Source organism: Hyperoodon ampullatus (genome assembly GCF_949752795.1).
Source record: "Hyperoodon ampullatus genome assembly, chromosome: 12".
Classification (NCBI taxonomy): domain Eukaryota; kingdom Metazoa; phylum Chordata; class Mammalia; order Artiodactyla; family Ziphiidae; genus Hyperoodon; species Hyperoodon ampullatus.
The window spans coordinates 27,595,552-27,615,922 of NC_136925.1; positions in this window are offsets into that span (position 1 = coordinate 27,595,552).

Genomic DNA, 20,371 nt, shown 5'->3' on the forward strand with positions numbered 1-20,371 from the left:
TCTTCCTACTCTTCTCTTCCCCCACGTTCCCTCTCCTTCTCTTTCTTTCTCTCCCTCTACCTCCCCACCTCCTCTTTCACCCCACCCTCCGCAGTCTATCTACATATTCATTCTCCCTAAACCATGGTGTATCATTGATAATTTATGGAATTTTTCTTTTTTTGATTCATCATGTTCCCCTCTATTATTTTGGATTTGGATGGCAGCATTAGGCACTCCATAATGCCTTCCAGAATGGTATGAGATTTTCTTTGATGTTTGTGTGTGTGTGTGTGTGTGTGTGTGTGTGTGTGTGTGTGTGTGTGTCAATTTCACTGGATATTAGCTTCAGGACTTCATTAATCCAGTTTCACTCTGCCATATTTTATCAAATTATATTTGTTATGTTTCCTAAATATTATTGATTCCTAAAATTATTACATGAATAATTTCTGTCTTCAAAATCTATAAATTAACCAAAAAAATCTACAAACCCAACAAAATTAAAATAATTTAATGCTTTAGATGATGTTTTATTCTGAAATGACATTGCTGTTCAGAGGTGAATATTATGCTCACTGCTTCATCAGAGGTCGATTTTGGTGAATTGATACTGTCTAGGTCCAGGAGATGGCTCAATTCCCCCACTCTTTTTTTCTATTTAAACTAGGCCTTTCTTTGATGTGAACATGTGTATTATGTGTTCATTATTTTACAAGTTTGATGTCACAGCAGCTGTGAACACTAAACTCACTTGGCAGTATTTGATGTAATGTGGTCTAAGATATGAGTTAAGGGAATTATTTTAAATTTTCATTGAAATGGAAACACAACATTCCAAAAAGTAACTGAATAGACTTCTCAAGTACTACAGAAAGTATGGGTGCCAGCGATTTAGTTTAAGTCTTTGTATCTAGAGCTATGTAAGTGAAAGTACCAAGGCAGGTTGATCAGGAAACAGTTCATCTGAATTGGGGACACACAACAGTGCTCCAGCAACTTTATAGCTTTCATTTGCAAGTATGTGCTATCCAAGTCAAGTATTGATGGAAAAAAAGAAGAGAAAATTAGCTATAAATTGAAACTCAGCCCCACACAGGAGTTTAAGACTTGCATATCCTGAAACATATTCTGAGGCATTTCAATTTGCAACTTCTACACTTCCCTTCTAAAGTCCTGGATCCTTAAAATTTGTTATCTTAGAGTTTTCATTTTCAGATCTGTATAATCAGCAGCAACTTTGCTCTGTAAGGGGAAAGTAAAAATCCCATTGCACTAGTGCCATTTTTGATGTAGTTCTTTAACAAAATAAATAAATAAGAACACACATCAAGGATGAAATTATGCTGTTGTGGAGCCTCTAATTTTTCCATGAATGAATTGTAAAGTAAGCACAGGGTGAGGGGAAAGTGCTATATGCTCTTTTTCCAGAGGAGTGTGTCTTAACAACAAATCAGAAATCACCTTTAAATGCTGACTGCAAAGAAACCTCCAGTTGCTTATTCTGTGGAGGCAATTTTTGCCTTCTTTTTGCTGAGCTGCCAAAAGGAGAGTATCTAAAAATAATTATTTCTGCCAGTTGAGTAATTAATGATGGCCTTACCAAATGACAGTTGTACTGAATGGCATTAGGCAAGATGAATTAGATTTTTATTAAATAGTATTTCAGTGTTTCAAGGACTCCATGAATTCCTCATGATGAGTGTTCTTGCTAAATTAAGGGGAATTGTATTTTTACTTTTCGTGTCAACAACAAAGGTATGATAAATACAATTATTTTTCTATCAAAACCAACAAGTTAATATATATTACCTTACTTTGCTGTTATTTAATTCAAGCCTAAAATTATTACCGAATGCAAATTAATGGATGTTTATTCTTGCTGATAGACCTAAACCAGTTGTTCTTAAATGTTTTATGTCTTATTCTTCTAGGGATCTCTGTCCTTACCCTTTCCAACCCATTCCTTTGCTTCCATCACACTTGCACTCACACTAAAGAATATGTGTTTTATTTCTCAGTAAAACTGATTGACCTGGCTCCCTGCTTCTACTACTCTTCCTTTTTCACTGCTGAAGACACACAAAGAAGAATGAACACTGGAATCAATGATGTCCTTAAAGGGACCTAAGAGACAGTAGTTAAGTAGATCCATAACATTAGTAAACTGCTGCTATTTTAGCAAACCATGTGCCAAGTTTTAGAAATCAGCATCTGCCTTTTTCTTTCTCTGATGCCATATAGCCTAAATCAAGAAGTGGGTCCCTAACACTCTTAGAAAAGTCCTCTCTTAATGCTAGAGTGCTTCAGGGCTCAGTCTTGTTCTCTTAGGGAACTCACTAAGTCCCATGTCTTTAAAATATCATCAGTATGCTGACAACCTCAAATTGTATATCTACAGCCCAGAGCTCTGTCCAAACTCTGGTCTATTTATACACTCCACAGGCTATTTAACAGCTCTACCTGGATGTCTAATAGACCTTCAAAACCTTAAAATCTCTAAAAAAAGGACTCCTGACTTTCCGTGACAATTCTGTGCCACTTACTGATTTTCAAATCTCAGTTAATGGCAAATGATAATAATAATGATCTTTTTAAAAATGAACTTTTTAATGTCTTTTTTCTCTTACGCCACACATTTAGTCTGTGAGGAAAGCCTGCCCACTGTATCTTCCAAATGTGTATTCAATCCAGTCATTTTTCACCACATCTGTTAATACCACTCTGGTTTCAGCTACCATCGTATTTCATCTGGAATACTGGAATTATTTCATGGTGGATTTTTTCTCTTTCAGCCCATGCCTTCCTCGCCATGATCTATACTCAGTACAGGGGCCAGAATGAGCCACTGGAAATGTAAACCAGATAATGTCACTCCTCTACTTAACTCCCTGTGATAGCCCAACACTTTACTCAGAATAAGTCATTAAAGTCCAAATTAACTGAGTCTCTTCTGTGACCACGTTTCTTATATCTCAGAATCTGACTCAGCCTACATCAGTCACCCAGAATGTATACTTTCTTTTAGAATGAATGTTAGAAGAATGTTCCCATCTTGCTCTGTTTCCTTTATCTGGAACACTCACCTCCCAAATATCCTCTACACTATTCCCTCCCTCGTGTCCTTTACACCTTTTGTCATCTTTTCCATGAAGTCTACCACGACCTCCCAATATAATATTGCATTCTCTTGCCATTCCCGCCCCCCAGCACCCCTCTTCTCTTTCTCTCTGCTTTACTTTTAAAAAAATGTTTATCCACCTTCCAGCATACAACACATTTTACTTCTTATTTTTGGTATTTATTTTCTACATATCCTGCTAGAATGTAAGCTCTTTGAAAGCAATGAAATGCATCTGTTTTGGTTACTGAGCAGTGATAGTAGTTTTCAGCTATCAGCATATTCTCTAGATAGGGCATTCTGACCAGTTTGATTTTCTTTTTTCACCTGAGAGTAAGTTTGCCTCCAGATACAGATTCATTTGACCCAATTTATAGAGCTCATTATCACATGGGAGCCCTTACTGGACTGAAATTGTCACAAGCCCCATTACTGCTAAATTTCCATCTGACACAATACATCTCAGTGTCATAAAAGAGTAGTGAGGAAGTTTGGCTATCTAATATTATTAATTGTATCATTACATTTCTTAAAGTTGCAATACCCTTTTGGTAATGGTGTAGCCTTCCAGTATGCAGTTTTATGTTATATTAATTTCTCATTTAGAATTTCACAGTGATATTCATGTGCACAACCCATACACAAAAAGGTATGGTTTTATTTTTACTTTAATCACTGTATTTTTACTACCATAAGTGTGTTTCCTTTTTTGACAAATTGTTTTAAAAAATTAATGATGCCCTCAGGCTGCTGATACAAAGAGATAGATCATGAGAAAAGTAGCAGCTGAACATCATATCTTATTCAAAACTACACTAATGCACTTAAAAAAAAAAGGGGGGGTGGTTTTCTTGAAAACTTGGGATTTCAAAGCACAGTTCACAATATTGCATAATGCTACTTGGCAGGTTGTATTTCTGCAGAATTGGAAAGTTCAGAAACTCTAAGGATGTAAAATACTAACTTTGGCTTTTGAGTACTAACATTTATGCTCACTCTTTACTAGGAAATAGCCTTCATCTTTCAGGAAATAAAAGTCTTTAGAATTGTATCATCATACTGTAGGAACTGAATAAGGAATTGTGTTTGAAATCAATCTGTGGCCCATCTTCACGGACCCTAAAGATATGAAAATCAAGGTTATAAGAAGTTCTAGCTTCTTTCCAACTGACACAGTCATTGGTTGTCAGTCACAAGCATAACAAATCCCACCAGTAATAGTAGCTGGGTTAGGTTAGGTTAGGAGTAGTTAGGTTTTCTAACTAACTCCACCCCTCCTAGAGCTCTTGTACTCTGCAACAACATACTGGTTGAGAACTAGTGCTAAAGAATTTTGAGGAGAAAAATCATGAAAGTGGGCTGATGAAAGTGATTAGAAAGAAAAGTTGTCCAATGAGGTAGAAAGATAGATATTAATCCTATTCTAGAAGAGGTAATGTGTTCAGAAAGAGTATATGGCCCATTGTTACCAAGCTGGTAATAAGTGGAGCCATAAAACGAATGTCAAATTCTTTTGACTTACAGCCTAATACTCTCTATACTCTGCCATAAAATAAAAAGCTGGACTCGATTTCTCAACTCTCCCTGTGCTAAAAAACCATGCTTTTCTTATTCTAGTCATGATAAATGCAGGAAGAAGTGGTTTGAAAGGATAGGTAAATACTGATAGTGGCAAAAACAGGAGGGATTGTCACATGTTCATATGATCCAAATTGTGTCAAAGAGGATTATTTGGAGTTCTGTATCTGTCACACATATCATTCAATCATAATTCCTTTGCATCTACTGACAAACAACCAGATATAAAACTTATACTAATTTCGTTTTTTTTCCCCTAGAGATATTAAATCTAAAGGATAGAGACATTCTAAGGAAGGAGAGTGAAATTACCATTAACAGTTCCTAAATGAAAACCCAATTGTTTGTAGAAAGATTTTCAGTCAAGATTGGGCTACATATTACCCTTTCTATTTCAAGATTTTCATGTTTCACTGATATTTGTTTCTCTAGCTGACTGTCATAAACGTGCATTCCTAACTAATAGGAAGCTAAGCAAACAAACAAAAACATCGAGATCAGGGTGAATCCATTACCTCTGCTCCCCCAAAATGTTAATATTTTCCCATTGGTGCATTATAGAAAAAATACACATCAATCTTTAAAGATCATATTTTACAGATTATATGGTTGAGCTCACCATATTATAGATAAATGAAATGATCAATGAGCTTAAACATCAGTTTTAGCTGTGGAATCCAGGTTTTCTGAATCCCATGTGAATTGCTTTCTAGATGAAAATTGTGATTGCTTTCCTTAACAAATGAAGAGAAATATTTAATTCTCACAATGATTAATTTGCCAAGTAATTACAGTATACTCCTTTATGAGAAAGCTTATTGACATTAGAAATATTATACCTTCTTTGTATTAATTAAGAAATCTACACAACTTAGTCAATTAACTTACCCTGAAGGGATACAAAAAAAGAAGATAACAACCAGGCCCCATTAATTTTTCCTTTTTCTTCTCTGGGAACAGCTCACTTAAGGAAAATATTTAAGTTCAGTTAAAAAGCAAAATAAAACAAAAGAAAATAAAAATATTTCATAGCAGTAAGTTAAATAAGCATGTGTTTTCTTTGAACCCAAGCAGAATGTTTTATTCATCGTATCAGAGCTCTAAGTACATGCCAGTTGTGTTAGGGTAGCACTAGTCTATTTCATGGATATTAGCTAAAATCTGTGAAACTTCATACACAAAGAGTTTTCTTTTTATTTCAAAGGTTGAGTTCAAATGAAGTTTTACTTGAATTAGAAATTTTCCTATCTTTATTTCTGTCAATATTAAATAGACAATCTTTCTATTTCATATTTTAAATTCTTATGTGCTTTTAGCATCTCCACATGTGAAGAGAAATTTAACATGTATCACCACTGTATTTCTTTTTATTTTTGAATTTTATTTAATTTTTATACAGCAAGTTCTTACTAGTTATCTATTTTATACATATCATTGTATATATATCAATCCCAATCTCCCAACTCATCCCACCACCACCAGATACCCCCATCCCCTGCTTTCCCCCCTTGGTGCCCATACATTTGTTCTCTGCATTTGTGTTTTTATTTCTGCCTTGCAAACCAGTTCATCTGTACCATTTTTTTTAATTCCACATATATGCAATAATATATGATCTTTGTTTTTCTCTTTCTGACTTACTTCACTCTGTATGACACTCTCTAGGTCCATCCACATCTCTACAAATCTTCTTTATACCTTCACCTGTCAGTGGGCGTGTAGGTTGCTTCCATGACCTGGCTGTTGTAAACAGTGCTGCAATGAATATTGGGGTGCATGTGCCATTTTTTTTTTTTTTTTTTTTTTTTTTGTGGTACGCGGGCCTCTCACTGTTGTGGCCTCTCCCGTTGCGGAGCACAGGCTCCGGATGCGCAGGCTCAGCAGCCATGGCTCACGGGCCCAGCCGCTCCGCGGCATATGGGATCCTCCCAGACCGGGGCACGAACCCGTATCCCCTGCATCGGCAGGCGGACTCTCAACCACTGCGCCACCAGGGAGGCCCCTCATGTGCCATTTTGAATTATGATTTTCTCCGGGTATATGCCCAGTAGTGGAACTGCTAGGTTGTATGGTAGTTCTATTTTTAGTTTTTTAAGGAACCTCCATACTGTTCTCCACAGTGACTGTATCAATTTACATTCCCACCAACGGTGCAAGAATGTTCGCTTTTTTCCACACCCTCTCCAGCATTTCTTGTTTGTAGATTTTCTGATGATGCCCATTTTGACTGGTGTGAGGTGATACCTCATGGTAGTTTTGGTTTGCATTTCTCTAATGATTAGTGATGTTGAGCATCCTTTCACGTGTTTGTTGGCAATCTGTATATCTTCTTTGAAGAAATGTCTATTTAGGTCTTCTGCCCATTTTTGGATTGGTTTGTTTGTTATTTTGATATTGAGCTGCATGAGCTGCTTGTATATTTTGGAGATAAATCCTTTGTTAGTTGCCTCTTTTGCAAATATTTTCTCCAATTCTGGGGGTTGTTGTTTTGTCATGTTTATGGTTTCCTTTGCTCTGCAAAAACTTTTAAGTTTCATTAGGTCCCATTTGTTTATTTTTGCTTTTATTTCCATTTCTCTTGGAGGTGGGTCAAAAAGTATCTTGCTGTGATTTATGTCATAGAGTGTTCTGCCTATGTTTTCTGCTTAGAGTTTCATAGTGTCTGGCCATACATTTAGGTCTTTAATCCATTTTGAGTTTATTTTTGTGTTTGGTGTTAGGTAGTGTTCTAATTTCATTCTTTTACATGTAGCTGTCTAGTTTTCCCAACACCACTTATTGAAGAGACTGTGATTTCTCCATTGTATGTTCTTGCCTCCTTTATCAAAGATAAGGTGACCATATGTGTATGGGCTTATCTCTGGGCTTTCTGTCTTGTTCCATTGATCTATCTTTCTGTTTTTGTGCTAGTACCATACTGTCTTGATTACTGTAGCTTTGTGGTATAGTCTGAAGTCAAGGAGACGCATTCCTACAGCTCCATTTTTCTTAGGATTGCTTTGGCTCTTCAGGGTCTTTTGTGTTTCTATACAAATTGTGAAAATTTTCATTCTAGTTCTGTGAAAAATGTCAGTGGTAGTTTGATAGGGATTGCGTTGAATCTGTAGATTGCTTTGGGTCATATAGTCACTTTCACAATGTTGATTCTTCCAATCCAAGAACATGATATATCTCTCCATCTGTTTGTATCATCATTAATTTCTTTCATCAGTGTCTTATTGTCTTCTGCATACAGGTTTTCTTTCTCCTTAGGTCGGTTTATTCCTAGATATGTTATTCTTGCATTGTAATGGTAAATGGGAGTATTACTTTAATTTCTCTTTCAGATTTTTCATCCTTAGTGTATAGGAATGCCAGAGATTTCTGTGCATTAATTTTGTATCCTGCTACTTTGCCAAATTCATTGATTAGCTCTAGTAGTTTTCTGGTGACATCTTTAGGAGTCTCTATGTATAGTAGCATATCATCTGCAAACAATGACAGTTTTACTTCTTTTCCAGTTTGTATTCCTTTTATTTCTTTTTCTTCTCTGATTGCCATGGGTAGGACTTCCAAAATTGTGTTGAATTATAGTGGTGAGAGTGGACATCCTTGTCTTGTTCCTGATCTTCGAGGAAATGCTTTCATTTTTTCACCATTGAGAATGATGTTTGTTGTGGGTTTGTTGTATATGGCCTTTATTAAGTAGAGGTAGGTTCCCTCTATGCCCACTTTCTGGAGAGTTTTTATGATAAATGTGTATTGAATTTTGACAAAAGCTTTTTCTGCATCTATTGAGATTATCATATGTTTTTTATCCTTCATTTTGTTAATATGGTGTATCACATTGATTGATTTGCATATATTGAAGAATCCTTGCATCTCTAGGATAAATCCCACTTGATCATGGTGTATGATCCCTTTAATGTGTTGTTGGATTCTGTTTCCCAGTATTTTGTTGATGATTTTTGCATTTATATTCATGAGTGATATTGGTCTATAATTTTCTTTCTTTTTGTAGTATCTTTGTCTGCTTTGGTATAAGGGTGGCCTCACAGAATGAGTTTGGGAGTATTCCTTTGTAATTTTTTGGAAGAGTTTGAGAAGGATGGGTGTTAGCTCTTCTCTAAATGTTTTTAGAATTCACCTGTGAAGTCATCTGGTCCTGGACTTTTGTTTGTGGAAAGATTTTCAATCACAACTCCAATATCTTTACTTGTGATTGGTCTCTTCATATTTTCTATTTTGTCCTGGTTCAGTCTTGGAAGGTTATACTTTTCTAAGAATTTGTCCGTTTCTTCCAGGTTGTCCATTTTACTGACATAGAGTTGCTTGTAGTAGTCTCTTATGATGCTATGTATTTCTGCGGTGTCCATTGTAACTTCTCCTTTTTCATTTCTAAGTTTATTTATTTGAGTCCTCTCCCTCTTTTCCTTGATGAGTCTGGGGAATTGTTTATCAGTTTTGTTTATCTTCTCAAAGAACCAGCTTTTAGTTTTATTGGTCTTTGCCATTGTTTTCTTGGTTTCATTTATTTCTGCTCTGATCTTTATGATTTCTTTCCTTCTACTAACTTTGGGTTTTCTTTGTTTTACTTTCTCTAGTTCCTTTAGGGGTAAGCTTAGGTTGTTTAAGATGTTTCTTGTTTCTTGAGATAGAATTGTATTTCTATAAACTTCCCTCTTAGAACTGCTTTTGCTGCATCCCATAGGTTTTGTATCATCATGTTTTCATTGTCATTTGTCTCTAGATATGTTTTTATTTCCTCTTTGATTTCTTCAGTGATCTCTTGGTTATTTAATAACATATTGTTTAGACTCCATGTGTTTGTGTTTTTTACATTTTTTCCCTGTAATTCATTTCTAATCTCATAGCATTGTGTCAGAAAAGATGCTTGATATGATTTCAATTTTCTTAAATTTACTGAGGCTTGATTGTGACCCAAGATGTGATCTATCCTGGAGAACGTTCCATGTGCACTTGAGAAGAAAGTGTAATCTGCAGTTTTTGGAGGGAATGTCCTAAAAATATCAATTAAATTTATCTGGTCCATTGTGTCATTTAAAGCTTGTGTTTCCTTGTTAATTTTCTGTCTGGATCATCTGTCCATTGGTGTAAGTGAGGTGTTAAAGTCCCCCACTATTATGTGTTATGGTCGATTTCCTCTTTTATAGCTGTTAGCAGTTGCCTTATATATTGACCCTATGTTGGGTCATATATATTTATAATTGTTATATCTTCTTCCTGGATTGATCACTTGATCATTACGTAGTGTCCTTCCTTGTCTCTTATAACATGATTTATTTTATAGTCCATTTTATCTGATATGTGTATTGTTACTCCATCTTTCTTTTGATTTCCATTTGCATGGAATATCTTTTTCCAACCCCTCACTTTCAGTCTGTATGTGACCCTAGACCTGAAGTGTATCTCTTGTAGACAACATATATATGGGTCTTCTTTTTGTATCCATTCAGCGAACCTTTGTCTTTTTGTTGGAACATTTATTCCATTTACATTTAAGGTAATTATTGATATGTATGTACCTATTACCATTTTCTGAATTGTTTTGGGTTTGTTTTTGTAGGTCCTTTTCTTCTCTTGTGTTTCCCACTTAGAGAAGATCCTATAGCATTTGTTGTAGAGCTGGTTTGGTGGTGCTGAATTCTGTTAGTTTTGCTTGACTATAAAGCTTTTGATTTCTCTGGCTAATCTGAATGAGTTCCTTGCTGGTTAGAGTAATCTTGGTTGTAGGTTCTTCCCTTTCATCACTTTAAATATACCTTGCCACTCCCTTCTGGCTTTTAGAGTTTCTGTTGAGAAATTAGCTGTTAACCTTATGGGAGTTCCCTTGTATATTATTTGTCATTTTCCCCTTGTTTCTTTTAATAATTTTTCTTTGTCTTTAATTTTTGTCAATTTAATTACTATGTTTCTCCTTGGTTTCATCCTGCCTGGGACTCTCTGTGCTTCCTGGACTTGGGTGGCTATTTCCTTTCCAATGTTAGGGAAGTTTTCAACTCTAATCCCCTCAGATATTTTCTCGGGTCCCCCCCCCCCTTATCCTTCTGGGACCCCTATAATGCGAATGTTAGTGCATTTAGTGTTGTCCCAGAGGTCTCTTATACTGTCTTCATTTCTTTTCATTCTTTGTCCCTTATTCTGTTCTGCAGCAGTGAATTCCACCATTCTGTCTTCCAGGTCACTTATCTGTTCTTCTGCCTCAGTTATTCTGCTATTGATTCATTCTAGTGTATTTTTCATTTCAGTTATTGTATTGTTCATCTCTGTTCGTTTGTTCTTTAATTCTCCTAGGTCTTTGTTAAACATTTCTTGCATCTTGTCGATCTTTGTCTCCATTGTTTTTCTGAGGTCCTGTATCATCTTCACTATCATTATTCTTAATTCTTTTTCTGGAAGGTTGCCTATCTCCACTTCATTTAGTTGTTTTTCTGGGGTTTTATCTAGTTCCTTCATCTGGTATGTAGTTCTCTGCCTTTTCATTTTGTCCGTCTTTCTGTGAATGTAGTTTTCATTCCACAGGCTGCAGGATTGTAGTTCTTCTTGCTTCTGCTGTCTGTCCTCTGGTGGATGAGGCTCTTTAAGAGGCTTGTGCAAGCTTCCTGATGGGAGGGGCTGGTGGTAGGTGGAGCTGGGTGTTGCTCTGTTGGGCAGAGTTCAGTCAAACTTTAATCCACTTGTCTGTTGAGGGGTGGCACTGAATTCCCTCCTTGTTGGTTGTTTGACCTGAAGTGACCCAGCACTGGAGCCTACAGGTCCTTTGGTGGGGTTAATGGTGGACTCTGGGAGGGCACTTGTCATAGAGTACTCCCTAGAACTTCTGCTGCCAGTGTCCTTGTCCCCACAGTGAGCCACAGCTCCCCCCCACCTCTGTGCGAGACTCTCCAACCCCAGCAGGTAGGTCTGGTTCAATCTCCTATGGGGTCACTCCTCCTTCCCCCTGGGTCCTGATGTGCACACAACTTTGTGTGTGCCCTCCAAGAGTGGAGTCTCTGTTTCCCCCAGACCTGTCAAAGTCCTGCAATCAAATGTCCCACTAGCCTTCAAAGTCTGATTCTCTGGGGATTCCTCCTCTCATTGCCAGACCCCCAGTTTGGGAAGCCTGATGTGGAGCTCAGAACCTTCACTCCAGTGGGTGGACTTCTGTGGTATAATTATTTTGCAGTTTGTAAATCACCCACCTAGCAGTTATGAGGTTGATTTTATTGTGATTTCACCCCTCTTCCTGTCTCATTGTGGCTTCTCCTTTGTCCTTGGATGTGGGGTAGGGTTTTTGGTGAGTTCCAATGCCTTCCTGTCAGTGATTGTCCAGCAGTTAGTTGTGATTATAGTGCTCTCGCAAGAGGGAGTTAGCACACATCCTTCTACTCCACCATCTTGAACCAGTCTCCTGACACTGTATTTCTAGGGTCTTTTTATCTATTAAAACTCAATGAAAATGTCTTTGGTTAAATAATCTGGTAATCATATCTATGAGAAAATAGATGGGAAGATACATCTATATTTATAAATAGAAAAAAATAGAGTTGCATGTATTCCATAGCACAATATAGCTAATAGATAGCGTATTTAAAATGCACTAATTCAAAAATATGATTTTTAGGGAACTACCTCTCATATAGTAAAGACTCAGCAAAATGTTAATTATTCTGATTATGTGTTTGTATTCCTAACCAGCCAAGTTTCCATACCCATTAATATCTAAAGAATTACACTAGACCTATTTCACTTTCATTTTCCTCATTTCCTGTGATCACTATAATAGCAAGGGTTAAGGAGTTGCAAAAATCATGGGGTCATGAAAAGGCTTAGCAATTTCATTTTTGTCCACCACTCAATCTGATTGATAGTTTCAGATTTGTACTTCAGTTTCTTTCATCTTATAGCTGGTAGTATGGCTGGTGTGCTTGGGTCTGTTTCCTTGATATGATTTAAACTTCAGGAGGTCAGTGTGTCTATGTTGTATTTTTGCATACCCCAAATTTCTGGACAACTCCTGATAGATTTTTGGCAAGCAAAATAATGTGTGCATTGAACTAAATGGCTTTTAAATGAATTATAGAACTAATTGTTTTCTAAATAGCAAATTTGTAGTGAATAGTTTACTTTAGTTTTGTTTTTCTTTCCTGCAGAGTGGCAAAATACCCAGTAGCACACACAAACATTAGCAAGCAAAGTGTTGGTTGTTCTGGGCCTTTGAAACAAATAGGCCATTCTTTTATCTTTGAGAGTTTTTATTTCAGTAACACCAACTGCCATTTCATATGTGCTTTCAACATACAGCATCTTTTTTCATATAGTGGACTAAGCTGATAAGAATATGCCTCACCATTTCCTACCATTTGTAATACCAAATATAAATCTCAGATAAAATTATAAAAATATAAGCAGTTAACAGAAGTTTAAAAAAACACAAGAAGAAAGTGAAATCCCCAAGTAACAAAACAGAGGAGACATCAAGGTAGAGCAGAGGCCATCAATCAGGAACCGTGAATGAAGGGTGTCAAATGAAAATCTAGTAGTTGGAATGAGGTCTTTAGTGTATGTGGGAACAAAAGGCAGAGTCTTGGACCAAATTAGAGTTAGCATACTGTAATTGAGCTTCTGAACAAAATATAGCTACTTGAAAAACTGCCAGTAAATGAAACTCTGTTTAGAAAATCTCCATCATTCTGCCTTCAGAAGCCATCAGATGGGTTGTTGTCTACTTACAGGGGATGGTGAGGGTGAGGATTAGAAATCATACAACTGTATCATGAGCTGAGGTCATTTCCAAATTCATGATCTTCACAAAATGCAGGAACCCAACCAAAAAGATAATTAATATTAATTAAGTTAAAATACTAATTAATATTAAATAATACTATTAAAAACAGGTCACTATGGTCCATTGGAAGCAAACAATCCAAGACCAAAGGAATCTCTCTCTTTCCTTCTGATAGACAACACATAAAACCAGCTGTAAAAAAAAAAAAAAAAACCCACAGTGAAAAATTCTATGCCACTTGAGGAAGCACAACTTGATTATTCAATTGTATGTTTCATCTTTTGAAAGTTAACCATTTATTTTGCTTCTCATAATCAGAACACTCCAAAGATTTTCCTAAATGGTAGACAAATTTGAATATTTACTTTGCTGAATGGAGTGAAAAAACAGAATTTATAAAGTATATCCCTGCTAAACCACAACTGCTAAATTTTGCTTTATAGTAACAAAGACATCATTAATTTAATAAATTATGTCTCACCTCAAAGACATGAGGTAACTATAGTGATCCCTAGAACATTAATTTTACCTTTTATCAGAGACTTTATAAGGATATTTACAATCAGCACATGACTATATTTAAAACACTATAGTTTTTTAACCAAATAAAACATACTTTGAAATTGATCTTCCCTATTGAATTGATCACATTAAAAATATGTGTATTCATGCCACGGAGCGGCTGGGCCCGTGGGCCATGGCCACTGAGCCTGCGCGTCCGGAGCCTGTGCTCCGCAACGAGAGAGGCCACAGCAGTGAGGGTCCCGCATACCGCAAAAAAAATAAAAATAAAAATAAAAAAATGTGTATTTATATTCACATATATTCACATGTAAGTGAATTTCATTTAGCATAGTATCCTCCAGTTTCATGCATGTTGTCTGGAATGGCAAGACTTTCTTTTTTTAAAGCTGAATAATATTCCATTGAGTGATATATATATATATATATATATAGATATGTATATATATGTACATATATATATAGATATCATATTTTCTGTACCAATTCATCTATCAACAGACACTTAGGTTGTTTCCATACCTTGGTTATTCTGAATAGTGCTGCAATAATCATGGGAGTACAGTTATCTTTTCAAGATAGTGGTTTTGTTTCCCTTGGATTTATACCCAGAAGTGGGATTTCTAGATCATATGGAAGTTCTATTTTTAGTTTCTCCAGGAACCTCCATACTATTTTCCATAATGGCTGTACTAGTTTACATTTCCACCAATAGTGCACAAAGTTTCACTTTTTTCAACATCTTCACCAGCATCTGTGTATCTCTTGTCTTTATGAGAATAGACTTCCTAACAGATATGAATTGATACCTGGCTGTGGTTTTGATTTGCATTTGCCTGATGATTAGTGATGTGGGGCACCTTTTTATGTACCTGTTGGATATTGGTATGTATTTTTTGAAAAAAAAAAAAGCTGTTTAAACCCTTTGCTCATTTTTTAATTGGGTTATTTGGCATTTTTTGCATTTAGGCTGTATAAGTTCCTGTATCTGTTATTTTTTCTAGCAGTGCTACCATTGTTTCTTGTATTTTTTTGGAGTCACTTTTTACAATTGACTTCAGAGAATATATTACCTTACTTTAGAAAAATCTGTTGTATAATGATGGGTTAAAGGACAAGATTTCCTGTTCAATGCCTTCCCATTTTATTGAGCTTAGGGTTTTTGCTTTTGCTCTTGTTTGTTTGTTCACATCTGTATCTGCTTAGTCATTATTTGTGCCTATTTAGAGTTGGTTATTTTGAGTAAGTCATGGCTCTGTGTATCAGAAAGATAAATTATTTGCTATGATTTACATTAGGAATATACTCCAAATCCATCATAAATCTGCCTCAGTTTCATTTGTATGATTCCAGCCTTGTCAAGGTCAATAGCAAAGCAAGTCAACATCATGCATGTAATTGACTCATCGATGTTAATTTGAAATATGTGAATTTGAGAACGGCCTTTATATATACATTCATTAAGATGCCATCCTTCACTCGCAATGATCAAGCTCTTGACAGATCACTAATAGGATATTTGCTTTGTGTTGTTTTTTAGTGGTCATGATGAATTGGGGCTGATCCATTCCACACACTTCTTTCTATTTTTTCCTGTGACTAATGGGCCACATCTGGCATGGCAGGCCTACAGATAGTATCCTCCATCTTAATGGAAGATTTTTTAAAAAGGCAACAAAATGTATAATGTTGGCTTTATTTACTAGAGCCAAAGAAACATGAATTTGTTATGAAACTATTACCTAGTCAAAAAGTTAGGAATGCTCTAGATAACTTTTTAACCAAAACAAAGACTAAATTCACATAAACATTACTGGCATTCTGTGTATACTAAGAGTATTACACAAAGTAACATGTAATTAACAATATCAATTAAAATGCCACTAAAGTAAGGCCTCATGTAGAAAACATAGCAGTTTCACAACATGTGATGATATGTGTACTTGTTATGAAGCTACTGTCTCTCAGCTTCAACACTCTCATCTCTCACTCTTCTACCCTCTTTTTTTGTAAGCTGGGGCTTCAGTTTTCTTTCATCAAGAGAGACATATGAGGGAGAATGTATAGTAAGGAAACAAGAGACTTTCCCTTGTCCTTTTGCTCATTGGCCCTCCCAGCACAGTAATGTCCCTTCACCCTTGCTTCATCGGGTGCGCCCAGAACGAGCTTCAGTCAACTCTCACAGCCAGGTAGAACCTGCCTCCAATCTGAGTCTAGAAGGCCACCCTTCTCTAAGATTCTGGATTCTAACCTCCCCTTTGTTTCTCCAACTGAATGGGTATTGTCCCCTTCCTGCAGTTATTACTACTTTGTTATTTCAATAATTCTTTTTTGTTTTTAATCTTCCAAACATATTTGTAACCAACCTTTTATAATAGCAAATTCTGTCTGTTGAAATAGAAATAGTTTCTATTTTTTGATTCTTCTGGTAGACTGTTATAAGAGAAAGATAACTTCCCTGGAGATTAGCTAATTTTAATTGAAAAATGAGTAAAAGTCTTCAATGCATTGCCTACCTTTGAAATATCAATCCAACAGTTAACTCTATGGACTATTTATACCGATTGCTTTCTTCTTTTGCTACAGGATTGAAAAAAAAGACATATACAAAGTGTAAGAGTTTAAATGAATATGGTGGGTATAGTCTTGTTTTGGTTTTGACTATTTCTTTGTTTTGGGTCTGGTCTGTGAACTGTAGGGAAATTATTCCTTCTCCCCAGCAAACATACACAGCAAGCCACTTGATTTTGGTTTGCCTATCACAAAACCACATTTCTCCTAACTTCAGAGGTAGACTAGTCAGATTTCCTTTCCCAAGAATGTTAATCATGAGTACAGACCCAGAGGTAATTTGGATTGAATCATCCAGTGGCAATGTCTAAGAGAAATGATGCATGTATTTCAGCTTTTATGGTTACTGTCCGTAAGCTTGATCCTTTAGTTCTTCCTTCTGTCCTGGTGGCTACAAAGAATTTTTTCTGTTTGTTGAAGTAAATAGTGATTAATTCCTTAATGTATACAACAGTTCTGCTTATATATTGCTTTTTAGATGTCTGCTTTTCCATGTATATTTCTCAGCTATATTCTTTAAGTAGACAATGGTGTCTTTTTCTCCATTTTAAAATTATGGAATGAGAGAATCAGATCTGCTCTAACATTTTCAGGCATTGACATATTTTTATGAAATATTATTTTAAATATAAACTTTAGGAATATAATTGTCACTCTATAATTGTTTAAGTATAGTGTTTATTCTACTTAGAAAGTTCAAAATAATATTTCTGAAGCTTATTCAATAACAACAAAATATATGGAACCAAAATTAAAATGATGGCTTTTGTTCTCTTTCTTTATTGATACACAGGGCATTTATTGGTGTCTAACTTTATTTACACAGTAACTCAACAAATATTTACTGAGTTTGTACCATATGCTAGGTCCTGTGGGATGTGTTAGGGATGAAGAGTTTAACAGAATTCTATCATCAAGCAGCTTCCATTTTAGTGGGAAAACCACAGTACTACTGTGCAGCATGATAAAATCTATTATAATGGAAGGCACTGGATGCTATAGAGATATATATGAATGGCACCTAATCAGCCTAGGAAGGAGGAAAAGTTTATAAGAAGATGTGATAAGAGAGTAAGAAAAAAAAAAAAAAGAAAGGAAAATTAACCCAAAGAAAAAAATAATTCTGAAACTTTGCTTTTTTAGAACAAAGAATTTGTGAGGGAAATATGTGAGATCAGGCAATAGGCAGGATCCATTGATCCTTGTATGACAAGCTAAACTTCATTTTTTGCTTGATATTATGTTGAAGAATGAACCTATGATTAAATTATGACTAAATTAATCAAAGTCCATTTAGATCTATTTTTTGCCCATTGTGGTACCAGGTAAATGACTTATAATACTTCTTCCTTTGATTAAAAAGTATTCAACCATTCAATTTAGCAGTAATTTACGCATTGTAAATGCAGTACTAAATAACCTTTGCCCTAAAATTTCACTAAGTTTGTGATCCTTTAATATAAATTTGCTCTGCAACCAACAGTAATTTTAGATGTATGGAAATCAACTGATAAATAACTGAGGGTACATATCATTAGAAATATAAATAATGATTTATATTTGAAATTTTGTTACAAGATGTGGTAAGTACTCACAACTCAGTTATGTATAATATGGGATATTTATTTCATTTTATTTTATTGTAGTAACTGCTACCAATGTTGTTTTATTGAGTCTCAAAAGCATTGAATAGTGAGAGACTTGCCAATAATAATATCCCAGTTTAACCCAATAGTCATTCAAACACTTTCAGTTTAAAATTCAATCTTAATGTCTAAAGTTTGTAATGGGTTTATATTTCCAGTTAAATGTTGCTTCCACAGGGACCCATGCCCCTCTCACTAAGCATTCTGTGTCAGGGTAGAGACTATCCCCTAACCCAATGGATCATCCTAATCATCATTTACTATGTTTAGCCTTTATTGAGTGACTTTTAAGTGCCAGTTCTAAGCTAGCTCTCTCTCTGTCTCTCTCATCTCTATTGCTACATCTATATTTGTATCTCAATCTCTTATATATTTCCTTTGCTAGACAAGTGTTGACTTCACCCAATGTTAGTTTTTAGCAATAAAGAGGGAAGTATCTTTGTTTTAATGGAGTAGGAAAGAGAGCTACTTGTTTATTTTTACCAAAATCCTGGAGAATTATTTTTTCCTTAGTCTCTTATTGCCTCTAATAGTTTAAACTCTATCAAACTGGAAATGAATCACTGGTAAAGATGATGGATTTAATCTACCATAATTAACATAGACTAATCATCTAAGGGCAAATTAATAGTGGCTATCTATCATAGTATCTACTATAAACAAATATCATTTTATTTAAATGAAGCAAAATTGCTCAGATTTATTTATATTTATTTATTTATATTTGTTTATTTATTTATTTATATTGATTTATTTATATTGATTGCCATGCCACACCTGCTGTGGGAGCTTAGTTCCCTGACCCGGGATTGAACCCAGGCCCACGGCAGTGAAAACACTGAGTTCAAACCACTAGACTGCCAGGGAATTCCCTCAGGTGCTCAGATTTAGAGTAAGCATAACTTTTGTTTTTTTGCACACTTTCTTCATGAGTCCATGAATTACTCACTTAGGATGTATATATGGATGGACGGATGGATGGATAGATAGATAAGGATAGAAAAAGAGAGACTTAGAGGATGGAAGAGAAGAGAGAGAATATGTTAGTCTAAAAATAAAAGGAATGGATGTTTCATGAATTTAGAATAACTTAGAACTTAAAAGTTTAGGCTCTAGCTTTGAGTCCTAGGGCAAGGTACTTACATACTAATAATAGAAGCTAATTCAAAGAGTTCTGGTGAGAATTGAATGAGATAATTCATTTAAAACCATAATTCATTATCTCACTACCCCGACTTAATCATGGTGTCTTATTTGTGATCTTCTTCTTTCTCTACTCCCAGACACATATTGTGAAAATGAAGTTCCCTTTTGTTGTGCTAGTTCTCAGAGCACACTGCAGAAAAGGTGCAAAATGTCATCCGTGATGTGGGGCAAATGTGATATTCCAGTGTCCTTCTCAGTTCTTGACTAAAATAGCTTCCCCAAATCTAATTTTTATTGTTGTTCACTATTGCCCTCTACCTCTCTCTTCTATGTTCGTCTTTGTCCCCTTCCTGTGTTTCTCTTCTTTCAGACTTCAGCAACTCTTTAGCTACTCAAGACCCCACTCATCCAAAGTACTGTAATGAAATCCAAAGTGTGCAATGAGAGTGTCCTAATCTTATATCATTCCATTACTTTATTCCTATTAGCTTTGTGGAGATGATAGATAGATAAATAGATAGATAGATAGACAGAGACAGACATACAGACAGCCAGGAAAAGAAGTGTATGTGTTTGGGGGCAGAGAGGTACATTACCAAATGTTGGTTAAGGCACAACTGAAAGGGCACCTTCAAACATTGATAGAGTTAACTGAATCAAACTTTCAGATAGCTAGTTACTCATATGCATAAAAACTTTATTCTTTATTAACTCAATTAACATTTAGAGAACACCAGTGATATTCAAGGAAGTGTCCTAGACATGGTGAAACAGATGAGAACGTAAGTGACAAAACCTCTACCCTCAGCAACTGACATTGCATTGAGTGTGGACAAAAATAATCAACTGCAGTAAAAAGAAAAAAAAATCATGAATAGCCTGGGTGTTAATAAGGGCTATAAATATACCTCCCTCCATGGATAATTCTAGATATTTTCATGGTACAAACTCCTGAATTTTAAACAGTGGTAAGTTATTCTGAAATTGAGACTAGTTAAGTATTCACATAGGTGGATGATTTTTCAAACACCTCAATCATTT